A 19787-nucleotide genomic window follows, 5' to 3' on the forward strand; every position below is an offset into this window, starting at 1 on the left:
ACATAAATGAGATCAGATTATTGGGGAACAGTGGGGGCTGAAGTTCACGGCACAACTGTCGACTCACATGCTCAATTTGCTTTTCATTGTGTAGCTTTGCATAGCACTTCAAGCGATTGCTGAGAGCCATCACAAAACACCTCTGACATTTAGAGGACAACCAGCCATGAAAGCTTAAAAAACAAAAAGGACATTGGAAAACAAAAGCCAGCTCAACACAGGCTTAAATCAATATTTTCTTCTTCTTTCTTTCAAAGCAATTCAGTATCTCTTTTTACAAAATAAGGATCCAAAATAAACCAAATCGTGGCATCTGCTGCCACATCGACTCTTATATCAAATCCATTTCAGACTGCTTTCAGCGCACTTCCTCACCTGCCAAACACGATACATTTTACCGTCCAGGAAAATGGGAAAGGGCAAACAATAGACCAGAAAAAAAGTACACTGTAAAACATTATACTGCAATGTTCTTTTATAGTCTTGCTTCAGGCCATTTGATCAGCTCGGCGTTAAAGGTCATTTCATTTAGGCATGGCGGCGTCTTCAGGGCCAGGTTAGATTTTTTTCTTTGTGGTGTGCTGCTAAGCAGAAAAACCTTCTCTTTTATATGTGGCATTACATCCTCACTTATCCTTTTTGGACTAATAATTTTAAGCCTTTAAGTGTACTTCCTAACAAGCCTTACTTTGTTCATACTGCAGGGGTTTGCATGTGTGACGGTGACAAACCAGACAAAGGAAAAAAAATGGGCAAGGAATGAATCAGGGTCCTAAAAATGAAGACAGACTTTGGCTTTTATCAAATTTGCTCTCTTATTTCACCGATGTTCTAATGCGCATTCAAAATATTTCGGCAAGTTGGATTAGTATCGACTCATGTTAAGGAAATTAAAGGTGATGTCATTTTGCTTAACATCCATTTGGCCGCGCATAATGTGATTCTATTGCGACTGTAACATCGTTTTAACATTCTGAACATGGACCAACATCATCTTTACATAATAGACCCAGAAATGATAGATCAAACCCATTAAGGAAGTTGTGGCGGAGGGCTGCTTTTGGTGCATCTGTGTTGGGTGAGGCCCGGGGAAGCCGTCCAAATGTAAATTTAATTTGCTGCGCATGAGGCTGATATACAGTGTCGGCCATCCAGATGGCAAAACCGCCGGATCCTGGAGTGCCACATCCATCACTTCAGCCTTGTGATTTGTTTTTCCTGGCGGGAGATCTTGACACTCTGCACTCACTGGCAGAGGTACGGGAATCAAGGAATCAATACTGCCTCTCTCTTCCCACCTCACCACTCTCTTTCTCTACTGCTCACATCCTTTTTTCTCCTTTCGCTCTGTCCTTTAGGTTTATTTGAAACCAAGGAGGAGGAAGCGATGTAATGTGGGTGTACTAGATGTAGGTTAACTCCCCATAGGATAACCTAAGCGGAGGTGTATGCCCGTTCATATTTATACGTCTCTGTCTCCTCATTCAGGCTAGAAGGATATAAAAAGGGGGCTTAAACTACATCATGACAATGAAATCCGCAAAAACACAAAATCGTTTAGATTTCCATTACAAACTAATCTTAAAGACAGAAAGTCAGTTTTTTGATGACATGGTGTCTTTTGTTTTGTTTGTGACTTTTTGGGCATGTCACTAAAGGGTTTGCAAATGAACAAAGTCTGATTTAGACTTAAAAATAAAAAACTGACCCTCCAAGGACAGCCAGGAGGATGTATAAGCCACGTCCATTTTTTTTTTTCAATGAATCTTGTGTGTGCTGGATGTGACGTATGGCTCTGAATCAAAACTGAAATAAATTCACATGTTACTGAGCATCAGTCTGCCATCCCGGATTAGTGTGTAGGTCAACATTTTGATGTGGTCATGACCTGGTTGAAATCCAATAACATTAGCAATTTATGGTGTCTTCCACCAATGCTTGCCTTCTTTTTCACCCGTGACAATTCAACACGGGCTATGTGAGAGGCTTACATGCAATTTAGCCACTGTGATGAAAACTGACAGGTAGCCTGGCTGAGAAGCCAAAAAAAACCCAAACTGAAATGTCAGTATTTTATTTTATTTGTTCCCATATCTATGGATATGGGTGTCCTTGTGATTATTTTGACCATTCGAGGATTTTGAGTTCAAAATAACGCTACTGTGGGTTTCCTCGTCGAAATGGCATCTTTGTCTGAAGATTTCTAGAAACACTGTGGGCTTCAGGAAGGGTTTCATTAGCTCAGGAGTGTCAGGTGTACTGATGCAAACAGCATCATGCCCAAAGGAAAGATGCCCCAATAGATAAGCGTATAAACAAGATGTGCCTGTAGTTCACTTTATGAAGGTACTTCTAAAATGCTAAAAGCAAAGGCTCGGGGCTTGGAAGGCATCATTAATCTAGCGGTAAAGTGCTGAAGCCACGGTGAACCTACAGCACAGCTCATTTATCTGCCTCTGCTCAGAGCAGCAGAGCGCACACTTCTATGAGATGTACTAAGAAAACCTGGGGAGACAGTTGGGACCACGAAAAACACAAAAAGAGGAAGAAAGAGAAACACTGTCAAGAGAAACCTGCCTGTAGTGTTCATACCAAAGTGTATGAAAATGTTGATTGTTTGTAAGTGCAGTGCCATTTCCACTGCCTTAGGTGCCGCTGGGAGTTTTATACACAAATACATCTTGCTAAAGCTTTCAGAGAAGTAAAGCTATCGACTGACCTTGGCTCACGCACTGATTGAACCATCAAAGAGGATGCAGACCAGGAAATTCCAAACTGACTCAGCCAAAGGCACGTTGGTGCCTTCTTTAGCAGTGTCATGCCGGTTTTCGATCTTTGAGGATTGATAACGGTCCACCTTAATGAGATGTCCAAGCCAAGCCGTGCTCTGCATGTGCTTTCTAAAGCTTGGTCAGCAGTCTTGTTCCGCAGGACCTCTAGTTATTTACAACCACACAAACACTAACTTTTTCTGTTCCTTCAACTTCACTATGGTGTATAATCCCAATCTCTAAAAACTACTATATGGAGTAGGTTGCCTTTCATTTGTACACATCTAAATTGAATTCCCGTTTTCTCCCTCTTAATCCCAGCCTGTGTGGAGAGAAAGAGAGGGTGGGAGGGATGGAGGGGAGGGCTGCTCTTCAGGGAGGCTGCTGTGTGCTGCTGCCCCAGTGCTGGAGAGCAAGAGACACCTTCTCTGTGATAACCTGTCGGCACGCCTCGAGGGAGAGCTGCGGGTTTTCACATTGTTTTCTTTCTGGTCTAATTTGATGAATGCTCTCTGGCACACAACATGTCTCTTTGGAGACAAGCTGAAAGTCAGGAGGACACTGAAGGCATCTGAAGGGTTTATCCAAAGCATGCCTCCGCTGTCCTGGTAATGTATTCCACTGAGGATGCTGCTGTTTTCTGTTCCCTTTCTGTTTTTCAGTATTTTCTCCAGTAACTTTTTTTTCTTCCCATTATAAGCTCGTGTTTTGCAAATCTTTCTCTCTCCCTTTTGTTTTTTACATATAGTCTGTTGCAAAAATAAACCTGATATTTGTTACTGAGTGTCCGTAATCTGTTGCTTATTAAGATCTGGTCTTAATCCAAATACTTTCTTTTTTCACCCCAGAATGCCAAAAACAAATTTCTATCTTGATTAAAATATCACAGAGAAAACATTGCTTTGCTACACATAATCATTGCACACAAAAGCTTTGCTGTTTGTTAAACTGCACAGAAACCTGCAGATTTTCCCTCATAACTAATCTTCGCCTACATCTGTTCCTTCATGCTCATATTGCATGCGATCCATTAGATGCAAGCAACCTACTGAATAACAGTTCCCATGGGCTGTCACTATTTTCAGATAAGACCATACAAGAAAGAAACCACTGACAGCAGAGGTGGATTGTGTGAAATTCTCTCTACCCGACAATACTTCTAGTTTTTGTCATACTACTTAATAAGAACACTTTATTCTAATCCAGTCTTTTATCCCAACAAAGTAGGTTTTAATATTTTTCAGATTAGAATAAATTGAGCTTCATATTTTGAGAACATCAGTATAATGCAAAACATGAATTTCATATTTTTTAACCTTCACTTAGTTGAAATATAAAAAGACTACCGCAATATTTTTTCATGAAACTGCAGGATGATTTTTTTCTTCATATTTTCAGTCAAATCAGCGGCTTGGTACCAAACTGTTAAAGGGGGGGGGGGGGGGGGTCTCTTAGGGGTGACATGCTTTATCCCATCCCCCTTCAACAACCATTGGAGGATTTCCAATGACATCTCAGTAGGAAAACTCCCCAAAGGAGCCCCACTTGGGAAGCTTTGCAAAGCACACCAGCTGTTTTATGAGCATTCTTGTGAGGCATTGACATTTGATGTTATCCCTTGCTTTTTAAATACATAGACGTACTCACTTGTTGTGACTTACATGCAAGAGAAGCACACAGGGAATAATAGCACAGCAGTCAGATTGTTCTTCTTGCCATTGTAATTATTATTATTTTTATTTTGACTGCTACCATACCATACTTATTGCTCATACCACACTTATTTCTTTCAGTTGTGACATCTACTAATAACTTTGAATAATCATACCAAGGTTTTCTACTTGATGAATCTGGCATTATTAAGGTTCAAATTGCATTTCATTTCCCAAAAATAAAATAAAAAACACTGAAGAACCACTGAGTTAAATACAGGGAGTGCAGAATTATTAGGCAAGTTGTATTTTTGAGGAATAATTTTATTATTGAACAACAACCATGTTCTCAATGAACCCAAAAAACTCATTAATATCAAAGCTGAATGTTTTTGGAAGTAGTTTTTAGTTTGTTTTTAGTTTTAGCTATTTTAGGGGGATATCTGTGTGTGCAGGTGACTATTACTGTGCATAATTATTAGGCAACTTAACAAAAAACAAATATATACCCATTTCAATTATTTATTTTTACCAGTGACACCAATATAACATCTCCACATTGACAAATATACATTTCTGATATTCAAAAACAAAACAAAAACAAATCAGCGACCAATATAGCCACCTTTCTTTGCAAGGACACTCAAAAGCCTGCCATCCATGGATTCTGTCAGTGTTTTGATCTGTTCACCATCAACATTGCGTGCAGCAGCAACCACAGCCTCCCAGACACTGTTCAGAGAGGTGTACTGTTTTCCCTCCTTGTAAATCTCACATTTGATGATGGACCACAGGTTCCATTAGTTTTTCTTCTTTTATACCCTTTCTTGCCAGCCACGCTGTGGAGTACTTGGACGCGTGTGATGGAGCATTGTCCTGCATGAAAATCATGTTTTTCTTGAAGGATGCAGACTTCTTCCTGTACCACTGCTTGAAGAAGGTGTCTTCCAGAAACTGGCAGTAGGACTGGGAGTTGAGCTTGACTCCATCCTCAACCCGAAAAGGCCCACAAGCTCATCTTTGATGATACCAGCCCAAACCAGTACTCCACCTCCACCTTGCTGGCGTCTGAGTCGGACTGGAGCTCTCTGCCCTTTACCAATCCAGCCACGGGCCCATCAAGACTCACTCTCATTTCATCAGTCCATAAAACCTTAGAAAAACCAGTCTTGAGATATTTCTTGGCCCAGTCTTGACGTTTCAGCTTGTGTGTCTTGTTCAGTGGTGGTCGTCTTTCAGCCTTTCTTACCTTGGCCATGTCTCTGAGTATCGCACACCTTGTGCTTTTGGGCACTCCAGTGACGTTGCAGCTCTGAAATATGGCCAAACTGGTGGCAAGTGGCATCTTGGCAGCTGCACGCTTGACTTTTCTCAGTTCATGGGCAGTTATTTTGCGCCTTGGTTTTTCCACACGCTTCTTAAATTAAATTAGATTAGATTTTGAAAATTTAAAGCCTGTTTTTAAGGCTACATCGTGCTACCTGGTGGCTAGCTACAGAGCTATTGCAAGGCTAATAAATTATTCTCAGCAAAAATTCCTGTAGCATCATGTAGCAGGAAGTAGACTCCAAAAAAAGACCAAATTTCAGTCAAAGAACATCTGAGGTGAGCCCATCAACAGCACGAGATTAATACATTGCTACAGGTGATGGATTACTCAAAATAAAAAAAGTTAATTTCATAACATTAATGTCCACACTGAACTCACAGTCGACCCAAAAGTGACTGTTTTATGAATATATATATCTGAATATGTACTGTGAGCCCATAGGCTGTAGCATACACCGTGTGGTTTTTAAAACCTGCTTAACTGCACATGAATAGTGCTAATAAAAAGCCAGAGAAGCCAAGAATGATCACAAACTACTTTTTTGGGGGGGGCGGGGGATTAAATGTATAGTTAAATAAGATCAAACACAAAGCATCACACAATGTTTAAAAGACGAAAGCCTCAATCAGTACAGTAGACACTTTACCCCCGGGCCACAGACCAGTACCAGTCCATGAGTCATTTGGTACTGGGCCGCGAGAGTTGAGGCTCGGGTGTGAAATTTATGGTTTTCAGGGTTTTTATCGGTTTTCAGCATTTTTTTTTTAATCATTTTTTATCATTAACTCGGTTTCCCTGGGTCTTTTTTTCTTCTTTTTTTGGTACTGGTACTGGTTTTTATTTTGTTGTATTTATCCGCGACACCGTAAAGGCCGGACATAAATTGTCGGACATAAATTGGTCGGTGGTGCATAAAAGGTTTTGGGACCTCTCTAGTGTATACAAACAAAAAGCGTATCCTAAAGAATCTGAAATCAGTATTGTCTGCATGATCCTGCTCACAACAATGTGCAATTATTTCCCGTGCTCACGCTGACATGCTTTACACTGACAATGGCCTGCTAGGGTCCATAACTGGCCAGAGTTGTTGTGTGCACAGACTAATTGGGAGGAGTTTGTTGTCCTAAGCTTCAGTCTTGCAGCAACACATCATAGATAGAAAGGCCTCGTAGTTAGAAATGGGATGAAGAAATTACTCCCCATTCTTACATTGAGCCCAAAGCACCTACAGGCTCAGTTGTTCAAAACTACACAGTATAAAACTCAAGTAATGGCTAGTACTCTTTGTGATCCAGGCACATACTCTGTATTTACCCATGGCAGATATCACACTGCAGCAGCAGGTCTTATCAGAACGCCTGATGACATCCAAGTATCTAACTTAGCACCCTGGAACTAGGTCGATGTTGATGAATAATTTAGTCCCAGATGCTCAATAGATTCCAACTGAATAATGAAGGCGTGTGGGCCTCCCAGACTGTGAGTTCAGCTCAGTGTATTGCCTGGCCTTCGCCCACACTCTTCCTACTGCTGGCCTGCCAAGCTGTCAACCTCGTGGACTCGCACAGATACAGACTCGCAAGGCTGAAAGACAATGGAATGGCATTATCACTATTGCAGCTGTGCAGCAAACACTGGTGGGATAGGTACTGTATAAATTCTGAACACCGTGTTCCTGACATCTTGATCTTTAACAGCTATTTAAGAAAGGCGCTGACACAAGGGTTACGTGGTGATGCCACAGTTTGCCACCGTGCCTCACAGTACAGTGATGAACAAAAGAGAACAAATACCTAAGGAAAAAGTGAGCTGTTTATCGATATACAAAATGGATATAAAAATATACAATTCATTAAAGTTTTTAGGCAAAAGTTAATTTTAAAAATATATCCCATCCTCATAATTTTATGCTAAACAAAACCGGCCTTAAAAGCAATTCTGACTTTTTTAACATCACCTAATTTAATGAACACAGAATCAAAGCGTCACATCGTGTAATTGTTCAAAGTGATAAGCAGTAAATCGAGACTTTATGCAATGGCTTTCATAATTCTTTTAAATGTGAACAAGATTTGTAAAGAAAAAAAATCACCTTACAGGACTTTTTAACTATGGCTTTGATTTGTTGTATATTCCATAATGTAAAAAATGGCCGTGGTGGTAAGCTGCATGTCTTTCCTTGCTCTGTTTTGAGACGCTGTGCATTTCTGAGAGAAAGGCTTTGCTTTACTTAAAACGGAGCAGCTGCTGCTGCAACTGGACCTCGGGCTGAGTAAGGGAGTGTCATTAAAAAAAGAGTGGTCAGAGGCTCTCCCGTCTCCTCCCCTGGTACCCACATGTTCCTGTCTTGCCATACATCTTCCTCAAGGCTTACAACGCTGCATCCCAGACAACTGAACAAGATGCTGGGAGGCAGCTTCACCCTCCTGGTGCATCCACCGCGTGCAGTGTGGAAACACGAGTACAGCGTCACACGGAGACGTGCACATATTCTCAGTTAAGATGAACTCGGAATAGGGATTTAAAAACTTTTATTTGGTTATTATTAAGGCATGCATGTTAGTGTTCTCATTGCATAAGGACAGTCAGGGGGGATGGACATATTTAGCTACTAGAAAAGCAATGAATAAGCGAGCAGTGGCAGGTGAACTTGGAGTTCGGTCAATAGAACTACAACAGCTTCTGCTGTGTAAAACACAGGCTGCATTTACGAGAGTGATGTGCAGGAACACGAAGGAGCTAATGCGTAAAGTGTAAAGGTGTACAGTACAAGACAGTGTAGATATGAAGTAATTACAGAGCTGCTTTAAAATGTACACATGCATCTGCCCTCATTAAACATACTGCCTCTCAGGGACCCGAGAACACTGCGGTGAGATGACTCCTTTTAATGTGGCTGCTCGAAGGCACCGCTTTGTAGATATTCCTCAAGCCCCCCCACACCCCCCCTCCCCCCAAGGACCCCGTTCTGCTTATTTCCCAGAAACAGTCATCTGCACAGCCCTCAGAACTTACCGCAGCGCGTGATATGGCTCAGCCACCAAAAAGAACCAGGAAAGTTGTGGCTGCGTGGGAGGAGACATGAAGTCCATTTCCCAGTCAGCGTCTGCGTCACACTCTCACCATGTCAGTCACTGACTCAGAGTGAACCATGTGTGACTGGTGCCTAATTCATCCCCCCCCAGACAACATCAGACATCCTGCACGACGTACGATAAACAGTTGATATTTTGATTCCAATTAAACATGGTGCTTGTTTTTTTATTACTGGAGACGTATAAATAATGTGCACACAATATGGACGGATGCCTGTAGTCAACTCACAGCGCTGAGAGAGCGCATATTGAGCTGCTGCCATGTAGTAGACAGCTCCGAGCCGATTACACGGGAGAAGGCTGGATGCCTTCTGTTAGCCACATGCTCTAAATGATAAAATCTTAATATGATATTCATAAGACACTATCTGCTGCTATCTGCCTCCTACGCTCCCCCCTCATGTTCTCTCATTTCTTCTTTCTCTTGCCTATGCATAAACAGAGCTCCATAGAAGTATATTACATGGTTGACTTTGTGCCTCCCCCTTATCCTTGCTTTCACACTTCTCAGATAAATGAAATCTGTCTGCACTGAAGCATTTTTCCCTCTGGATGCCCTGATATTTTCGTTATCTGAAATCGAATCTGGAGCTCTGTGCGTGCCTCTACCTCGCCTTGGTAGTAATCTGGCCTGAGAGCAGGGAACTGCCCAGGAGGAATATCATACACTAAGGATAAGCTGAGGAATAAGGGAAGCATAACAATTACCAGAGAATGGCTTGTAATCACGGTGCTTTCTATCTAAATGCTAACCACAAATGCTTGTGATTGTGGGGAACGTAGTTTGTTTCAATCCGAAGAGACCATACAATTCTTCATTTTCATATTTTCCTCAAAGTCTAAAAATAGATGGCAAAACTAAGCGTGTGCCTGTGCGTGTTTTGAGAAAGCGATTGCAGGAGTGGGAAGAGATACGCAGCTTGGCCACAAATCACTGCCTTCCTGACTTTACCTGCATCTTGACATGCAGTCCCAGTCCCTCGTGAGGTGACAGGAACAAATTTGTCATCCTAATATAGATGCCATCATTGCTGAGATGAATGTACTGAGGTCTAATTCCCAAGTGTAACGTTTGCAAAAACATGACATGAGGAAGGAGGAAGAGCAGCTTTGCCCTACAACAGCACACCAGGTCACCTGTAGCTCCCAGAGAGCATCACCATAATCTGATTCTTGTATTCCAGGTGGGGATTTGTCATTCACAAAGGGGTGAGCGCGAGCGCTACAAGCTAATGAGCGAGGCTCTGGTTCGGCACAAAGGAAACAAAAACCACACTGCAATAAAAATCAGGTGGAAATCGTTTATGAACTCTCTCAAGCACAATTGATTTTTCATCACTAATCCATCCCTGCAGCAATGCTGTTGTGCCAGAGTTCAGGACTGCAATTCATGGCTAGATTTTCTCTTAATAAATTATCAATTTTTTTTTTTACTTGACCTGTCATTTCCTGCAGCTCTCGGCTTGTAAAGACTTTATAGTTTGCACAATGACTGCACACAAAGGGGAACAAATATCTTGAGTCTATCAAAAGATATCATAGCGTAATGGAAATGTAAAAGCACTTCTGTGGTAGTTATTGCACTTTGTCGAGAACAACTCACACAGAACATCACATCTTCTTTTGTGCAGATTAAAACATCCAAGATTGGTTTTTTCCCCCCTCATTTATGGTATTTAGCTTTGAGTTTCTTTTACATACACAAGAGTATTATCAATCTTCTGATCTTACTCTCTCAAAGAAAACAAACAAATCTAGTTTTCAAAATGTTAAACTCTTACTTCAAATGAATTTACCTCCTTCCCGAACCAATTTCTCCATTCTCCATTGCCCTTTGTCTCATGTCCACTTGTGTGACAAGCTAAAAGGCTTTATCTGCAGGCATGCAGCGTTCTTTATTTTATTTCTGCAGCATCTGGAATTTGTTTTATCTTAATTTAATCTGGTAATGATATTACTTCATATTGTGTTCCAGTCCATCCCTAAACTGCCTTTATCGCACTTATCAAGTGCCAAGATGGCTGCTCCCTGAACACAGCTAGCCATCTTGAAATTGAAATGTATACATTATGATGCTAATCTAACGCTCGCTATAGCTGTAGACTCAATTACCAAACCGTTATCAAGTTTGAGGTACACTGCATTTGTTTTATACACCCGAAAGGAAAATTTACTGGCTTCATCCGAGGACAGAGGAAGCATGTGATTTCTCTTCGGTGAGAATGAAAATGTCAAATTTGACTAGCACTACTTGCATTCATTAATAAAGGAGCTTTTATGGATGCGCGAGCCAGTTTGTGCCGAACACTTTCTATTTGCTTTGCGTAAAATTACTTTTAAAAATAGAGGGAGCTCTGCATAGCTCGACGAGCAGTTGGCACAGAGCTCGTGTTCATGAATGTTAATGTAAACTAGCTGATCTCCGAATCTTGCAGGTGGGGGCAACACACTGTAGGACAAATTTGTCTCTTGTGTACAACAGTTTGCCTAGGACTATATTCTGTATACAAATCATAAAAGCAAAGGTCCTAAGAGACAACAATGTGGTCTATAAAACAAGCTGTAAAGCTGTCACAAGAGCCAGCCTTTAACAAACAACAGAGACGACATTCACACTGCGTAGGTTTCATTCTTGTCATCCAAACTGTCTTAGTGGAACAATCTGTATTTCTCAGCACTGCTGGCAGTTAGTGTGAAACCTGCAAAAGTAAACATGCTTTCTTTTTTTCAGTCCTTTAATAACGGCACGATGATAAACTTGGCTGAAACAACTTTAGAAAAAAAAACTAATTCCAAATAAATCATCAAAGGAAGACGCGACTTCCTGTCTCAGCTGGCTAATGTGACGATCGTCTTCCTGGTGCAGTCGAGCCTGTCTCTGCTGTCAGCTCTCGAATAACACAAGCATTCATCAAATCAAGCCAACACGTGTCGACAAGCTGGCATGTACCCCCGATAAGGTGGACTGGATCAGTGAGTCACATGGACTCTACAACACAATGTTGAAGGGCAGTTTCTATAATAGCCCCTGGTGAGCGTGAGATGATGGATATGGTCTGTTGCTGGGAGTGAACGTCACAGGGCTCGGGCCACTGCAGGTCCACGGCGTTACCTTCTGTGCCATCTGTCAGCACTGGGTGGGCACAAAACCATGATGGGGTCTGGGGCAGCGCACTCCAGGACCACCAAAAAACAACAGGCAACTGACTTTAGGGAGAAGGTGGGGGAGGACACAAACAAGTGCTGCAGAGGAGAGCTGCCCATCTCCACATCACGTGTTCAACCTAATTCTGCTCTCGTGAAATCATTGGAGTTGTATTATCCACTAGTGCTTTTCCTTTTATTCCATAGCAGGTGGTGGTAGCAGGATTTTTAATAAGATATAGAAAAGATAATAAACTTAGAAAAATCAATAGCGGACCTGTCAGTGAAGTAAGATCTTTGATACCTATTACTTTATCCTCAAGCTTATAGTATCTCGGTAGCATGACGGTCAATCCCATATATCTGCATTGCAGGGGAAATCTTATCCCGAGGATGTTTTCTTTCTCTGAATAATTGAACACAACCTTACAGGGCGCTGACACTCACACTAAACACTGCAGTATGTTTGTAGGTCCATGAGACAGTTTGGTTTAATATCTGGAATGAAATAAGACTCATCCAACATGGCTGCACTGTTGCTGAATAATCACTCTCGTTTATTAATGGAGAACATCCTCTGTTTCCTTAGTAACCTCTCAGTTCTCTATGCATGTGTCTGTTTTTCTAATTGAAAAGCGCACAAATGCAAAATTTACGGGGGGAAAAAAGGGTTGGCTGGTTTTCATTTTACAATGAGATCTGCCTCTAGATGAGTTGAAGGAAACAGTTCCACTTGGTTAAGAAAGTGACAAACAATTCCCGATACAAATATGAAAAGGAAACTAGATAGAAAAAATTTTAATTATTTTACAAATCAGTAACTTCCCATTTGTTTCTACCCAGTCTCGAAATATCAATAAAAGAGAGAAACAGGCTCTGATTAGGTATATTGTGTGAAGATGTAATTACTTTTCATAAAGATTTAAAACTTCAATGAGCTGAATTTTTGTGAAAAAGTCATGCGTAATATCTATCTGATACTGTAATGATAATGCTTTATTTATATTTATATATGTAGCATCCCTACATCTGTTTGAAGAAAAAGCTGCACGGATTTTTAAGTATCTGTTGTATGAATTTATTAGTGCTTAAAGAAATGTAGCTTAAAAAATAAATAATATCCCATGTTTGACAGCAGTGACATTAATTTTACAGTAGTTGCACTGTGAAAACCCGTCAATCAAAAGCAAACTTACTATGCTGTTGTCAGCGTGTGCTGCTCCGTAACTTGCGAGAGACAACTGATGACCTCATCCCTTTTAGAGAAGACGGCCAGGATAAAAAGCAAAAAGGCTGATTTCATAACAGGTAAATGGACCGATTACCTACTTTGACTATACAAATGTAATAATCTCTAAGTAAAGGCTCTGTTTTTACAGGCTCTGCTTTTTTTCTATTATTCTATTCCCACTTGTTGAGTGTGTTACTAAACCTTAACTTTAGCACTGCTTAAGAGGACATACCAAACTCAGTTTAAACATGTTATATTAAGTTATATTTATACAAATATATTCACGTTATAGTTACATACAAGTTATTCATGCTATGTAAAATGTAAAAGTGAAATTACATTACTCTAGTATTAGCAGCCTTACACTAGCTCCCCGTGCATTAGCGAATCTAATATAAAGTGGCACTGATTGTATTTAAAGTCATGAATGGACTTGCACCTGCAAATGTGGTAAATAAGTGCATCCATACACAATTTTGGATAGATCCTTAATGTCTGCTTCCCAATCTGTACAAAACCATTTTGTACTTGCGCTGTCGTTATTCTGAGACTCTGGAATAATCTCCCAAATGACCTGAGACAAGCATCAACTGTGACTGTCTTCAGGTCTAAGCTGAAGACAAAGCTTTTTTGTCAAGCTTTCAGAAACTGCTGATCTTTGAAACTCTATGTGGAGAGAATATTAGGAAAACTTTATTTATTTTTACTATTTATTGTTTGCTTGTATTGTATAGCACGTTGGTTTTAAGTGTGCTATATAAGTAAAATGGACTTACTATATGCCAGAATAGTTTGAATTTGTTATGGAAAGAAATGAAACAGCAACAGTAACATTATAGCAGTATATAGTGTTTTCATAGTGCAATGAAGTCTGTTTCAGTGTAATACAAGTCATGTTTTCCACTGAACAGTGAGCAGTAATCAAATTCTACACAGCTGCAATTCTTCTCTTAAGAAATGCTCAGACATGATGTTCCACCTCCGTCTTCTCCATCATAAGAACAGCAACTGTTTCTGTTTATGGGAAGCTCCAAGTGACAGCTTGTTATGGCTCTTGTTGTTTATTCTTTGTTATAAAAGACCAAAAAAAAGGAGTGGTAAGTGACCTAAAAAAGTTTAATTTTAATACTGGAGCCACATCAGCTTCATTAGTGCACTGAGAAAAAAAAAGGCGACACAGTGAAATACTTTTTCATCGCCGTTAACTGGACATTTATGATCTTAAACTGGGATGGGAGCTGTAACATGAAACTGTGCAATTGAACTACTGATGACAAATTTCAGACAATTGATTCAGAATGATACCCATATTAAGATTTATAAAGACTTATTCGAATTTATATAAAAAATGTGAAGGCAGTTATCATGTATCTCAAACTAAATGAAGACAGAAGAACAAGATTTAGCATCATTTGCAGGATAATTAAAGAAGCACAATCTCAATCAAACTCCAGACGTCTGTCTGAATAGGGACACATGCGTGATTAGTCTTAAATCTTGGCTTTAAAGACTTATTCTAGCCTCAATTTGTAAAACAATTATTTCTACCAATATAAACCACGCGGTGAGGTAGTATAAAACACAATAAAGACACATAGTGCAAGGATGTTAATTAAATAAAAGAAGGTGCAGACTGAGCAGTCATTGAGTAGTAAGTTACAGAAGATTTTTCACCGCAAGATTTTTGTGACACTAAGGTAATTATAGTGTGTTCTGTGAGAGTCAGCAAGGGAGGCAAGAAGGTAGCCAAACACCGCACTAAAGGTGTAGCAGTGCAGCATGTCAAATCTTCGATTATCCCTGAGAATTATAGCGAGGTCAGGTTTTGGCCCCTTGTCTCAGGGACCAAGATAAACAGAGCCACTATAAGCCAGTTCAGCTGGAACTGAACCATGTGCTGTGAGTGCAAATGAAATGGCCCACACAATGTGTTTTGAATGTTCCTCGCTTCCTCTGAATGGCCATTACACCCACCTCACCCAGGGTTAATTCAGAAATAGTGGGGGCAATTGGCTATTTGGTGGCAATGATGTGACATACTGGCCATTCATTCTCCCTAGGAACAGGCTATAATCTGCATTTCTTGATTTTTCACCAGCAACAAGCTATAAAACTGAAATTGTACAATGCAAAAAGGTTATGAAAGAAACATAGCAAGCGTGAAATGTCATATGACATCCAAAATTACTGCTATGTTTCTGTAAGGTTTTCCCATATCTGATATTAAAGGTCCCTAGAGCAGAAATTTAAATGACTTGAGCAATCCTGTGAGTTTTCTTTTAGCGCCATCATTAGGTAAAAGTTTTCATTTCTTTAGGGGAAAAGCTTAACATCTCCCGTATGGCCTGACACAAAATTAGTTCTTATAATCATGGATGCCAGACAGTGTGTCCTACTTATATTATTATGAACCTTTTACGTTTTCTCCATTTTCTAATGTATGCGAAAGGAAAAAACAAGCTTCAGAAAATTGAACCACCATATGTAAAACCAATAGAAAGAAACTAGAGGTTCTTTATACCAAACTGAAGGTCACATATGTGTAACATGGCTTTGAACTGTACATATTTCTGCTGGAAGATTGTGTCCTTGTGTCTCCCCTGCAGCCATTACCAACTCTGGAGGATGTTGCTGGAGGACAACATTGGTGGATGGTGGATGGCAGCCCCACACTAGGAAAGCTTCAGAGATTTATATACATATGCACTGGCCAGGGTTGATAATACAGAGCGGTGCAGGTGAGGATCCATCACTGTCACAAGCACTCAATGGCTCTGGTAGATAGCAGTATTTATCTTTTTGTTTCCCCCCTTTGTTCTTTTTTCTATTCTTTTCTTTTTGGAGCTGGTAGGTAAATAGCATTCAGTACTCAGTGGTTTGAATGAAGCATTAACTAAGTACGAATAATTATTTCTTATTTAAGATGCTGTTATATCCCAAACTGCCATCAGACATATTTAAATGTTTTTATTAAGGAGGAGATGATACTGAAAAGATCTAATTTACAAACACTGAGCAGTGCCTGACCACTGGCTGCTAGTTTTACCTTTAGACCTCTGTGTGTGGGCAGCTTGGGGTCAAAAGGACATCAGTACATATAAAAACATACGTGCACACACACACACACACAATATCTCTTTTTTTCAATTTACACAAAGTTCAGCTCTGTTCAGTAATTGGTGGAAAGGGTTAGGGGACTGAGTGGGACAAAAATGAAGATGGATTTAAAATAGTTCAAATCTGACAAGTGAAAGCTGTGCCGTTGTTTGCGAAAGCTTACACAAGTTCATTACTGTTTAATTGGATGTTACCAGGCACCACTGCAGGGAGCAGACACTTTATCAAAACACGACAGTCCAGTGCTTACAATCAGCTCCCTTCCCCTCACAAGCCACAATCTGACACCCAAGCGTTTAATATCTTGGTCGGGGAAGCTCGTCAGATTGATCGTATGATCAAAATAAAAACAAGATCATATCTGGTTCTTTTGTACTGGAGTGGCCCTAAAATTTGTATTAATCCAATTATGTTTTAGGCAGATGTAAAATTTGTATCACAATTAAAATAACAATTCTGACTCATTAGCTTTTTTCCCATGGTGAACTTCTTTCCTGATTATGCCAGTGTGCTCTAAGACGATAATAGCCGTGTTAATAAAGCAAGTGTGGACACCCAGTGACTTGAGAAGAATGACTATAATGTAATGTTACCCATAAGTCAAGGCCTTCGGCATTCAATCACCATATAACCCCAGTCAAGCATTTTTGATAGGGCACCTGAGAAGACAGACCCTTTAAAATCATTATTATAATGACCACTAGCAGGATCTTCCCCCTAGGAAGTAACCAGGCCGAGGCAAGAAGACACACCCTAAGTCTGCAGAGCCGATGTCACTGAAAGGTTTCACTGTGCTTGAATTTTCACAACATGTGCACAGCAGGGCTGCATGGCCGAATACAGACATTCTGTTTATTAGGTAGGTATTGAGTATGAACGACCATATGAGGTAAGCATAAGACATTAATAATAATAATAATGGATACTTTATTGATCCCCATGGGGAAATTACTTGTTTTTTCTCTGCATTTGACCCATTCACTCAGTGAAGCAGTGGGCAGCCCACTAAGCAGGCGCCCGGGGAGCAGTGTGTAGGGACGGTACCTTGCTCAGGGGTACCTCAGGGTAGCCGTTAAGTGGATTCGAACCGCCGACCTTCCGATCATGGGGCGACCACTTTACCTACTGAGCTATCCCTGCCCTTTATAGTGACAAGACATTATAGTGATAACCCTAACCCTGTTGAGCTCTCTTGGAGAAAGTCAAAATACACTGTTTTCTTTCTTTTAGGAAAAAAAAAGTTAATAAATAGTTTTGACCATTAATTAGTTTAATTCACATCATTAAGCTGTAGCCATTTATTAATAATCCAGTCAAATAATAAAAGACTGGATGGATTGCACCATCCTAAGTTACATTATGAAGGCTATTGCTGCTACTTTCCTAAGAAATTTAGTGCTGTAGGTTGCAGCCACTTACAAATCTAACTACACTTTTTTTGTGGTTTGAGTCATCACTTCGCATCGCTAGGCATGTGTATAAAAGGTCTCAGATATGTTTTTCTTAATATTTTGGATCCAACTGCTCCTTTTGACAGTCTGGCCGGCATTTTCCAGGGCACCTTTTTCACCGAGGTTCAGTGGTTATAGCCTGATACTGCCACTGCCTGCGTTAGCCATTTTATATCCACTGGGACCTGCCATACTAAAAATGTATGTGTCCCAGTAATGTGAGGCTCTTAGGATATAAAAGCATTCGGTGAATTGCATTCGACATCAGAGGGGAGATGGAACAGCTGGACAATGAATAAATGCTGACTATTCAACAGAAAGGACAGTGAATGCACCATCTCTTTTTACTGTAGTGTCCTGAGACAGTAATGTCGTACCGCAGGAGCTCGCCATAGGAAGGCTGTCACATTGAATCAAACCGAACGCGTTGACATCTCCCAATGCACACATTTTTGCATGCCTCATTCATCTCTCCACCTACATCGCTGAACCGCTCTTTAGTTGACTTGACTATTTTCTTACTTCCAGTCCTTCTTTACCACCTTATAGGTGAGCTTGCAGCATAACACGATGATACAATGCCTGTCTCTAAATATGAATATGCATCACCACTAATCAACCTTAAGCCTTGCAGCCATACATACTGTATACTTTTAAAACAATAACAATAAGATGATCTGGACACTGCTCAACAATAATAACTATACATCTACTTTCCACAAGGTTAATTGTTATTGATAAAAACAGTAAAGCAGAATCCCATTAACAAAATAGCATAATGTCAGTTATCTATGTTTCCAGATGCCTTGCACATAATGCCTCTCTTTGTAATTTGCTATACTTCTAATTTGTCATGGTCCTTTAAATCACCTTTTTAAACTCCAGATGAAAAGGCCAAGGAAAAAAGGGGCATCCATCCTATCAAGGCTATTCCTTTCTGCCAATCTCTTGGTTCCTTGGTGGCAATTTATATCACCGCATGGAGCTGGGATATAATTATAGTCTATTGTCTGATATTTCACCTGCATTACATGCTATTGCAGCGGTTCAGGAACCATGCTGAGTCCGAGAGAAAGCCATTCCACGCGGATCAATATTTATGATTGTATTATTTGTCAGCAACTGCGGACCCTTGCACAAACTATTATGCCGGTCTCAGGTCAGAGAGAGTTAGGTGACAAGAGGTAATGTATAATCTTTACTGCGCTAAGTCGAAGGTAAGGTGCATGTTATCTGTAGGAGTCTGTCATTTCATAAAATGAGCAGTGGGTTTAGTAGTCTGCTAACGTTACAGAACAGCGTGATATTTTAATTTGCTGTTTGATTAAATATAGCTGATATTTCGCAGTAAAGAGCTTAATTTTGCTTTCACAGATGCATCAACGTTAAAGGTTAAAGGCGTTTTCACACTAATTTTTAGATGAAGACAACAATAGGCCTAATGTGAAAACTAATTAAATGGGTTTCTTTTTAACAATGAAAGTCATCACTGTTACACTGTGAAGGCACTCAGACGTTTTCTTTTAAAATAGACTGAGGCATGTGTCTATTAACTGTTGTCTCAGTGAAACTGTGAAGACAGACAAGTTATACAAAGAGGAATTAAAATCAAATCATTTGTGTGAAGATTTTTCAGTGAAGTTAAATCCACCACTCCTCGGGATGCTATGATCTCCCTGTACCCAACGCGACTAATCCAAAAATTATTTTAAAATATATTTGTAACAGCTCTGATCTAAGGGATGTTTTAGCTTACAGCAGCTATGCATGCTTTTAATACATCTGACCCTCAAATTATTTGAAATTTTGACAATCACTTTAACTTTGCATGCATTCAGTTCATGTTCCACCCAACCCCCCTTTTCTTTTTTTGCTGTGAGCGTTTAACATAATGTAAAATGCCCAATTAATTTTGAAAACTATCACAGAGTAGCTTTGGCTCAGTTTAAGCACATTTCTCCAATTAGTGAGGTGAGGCTGGCTTTTGATTGTTTAT

General features: G+C 40.2%; 1 protein-coding gene across 10 annotated transcripts in view; it reads right to left on the reverse strand.

Moving 5' to 3' along the window:
• LOC308388587 (neurexin-1a-like) overlaps positions 1-19787 on the reverse strand; it is a 270320-nt gene that overhangs the window by 15796 nt on the left and 234737 nt on the right. The gene's annotated exons all lie outside the window — the stretch shown is intronic.

The sequence above is a fragment of the Rhamphochromis sp. 'chilingali' genome (genome assembly GCF_963969265.1).
Source record: "Rhamphochromis sp. 'chilingali' genome assembly, chromosome: 20".
Taxonomy (NCBI): Eukaryota; Metazoa; Chordata; class Actinopteri; order Cichliformes; family Cichlidae; genus Rhamphochromis; species Rhamphochromis sp. 'chilingali'.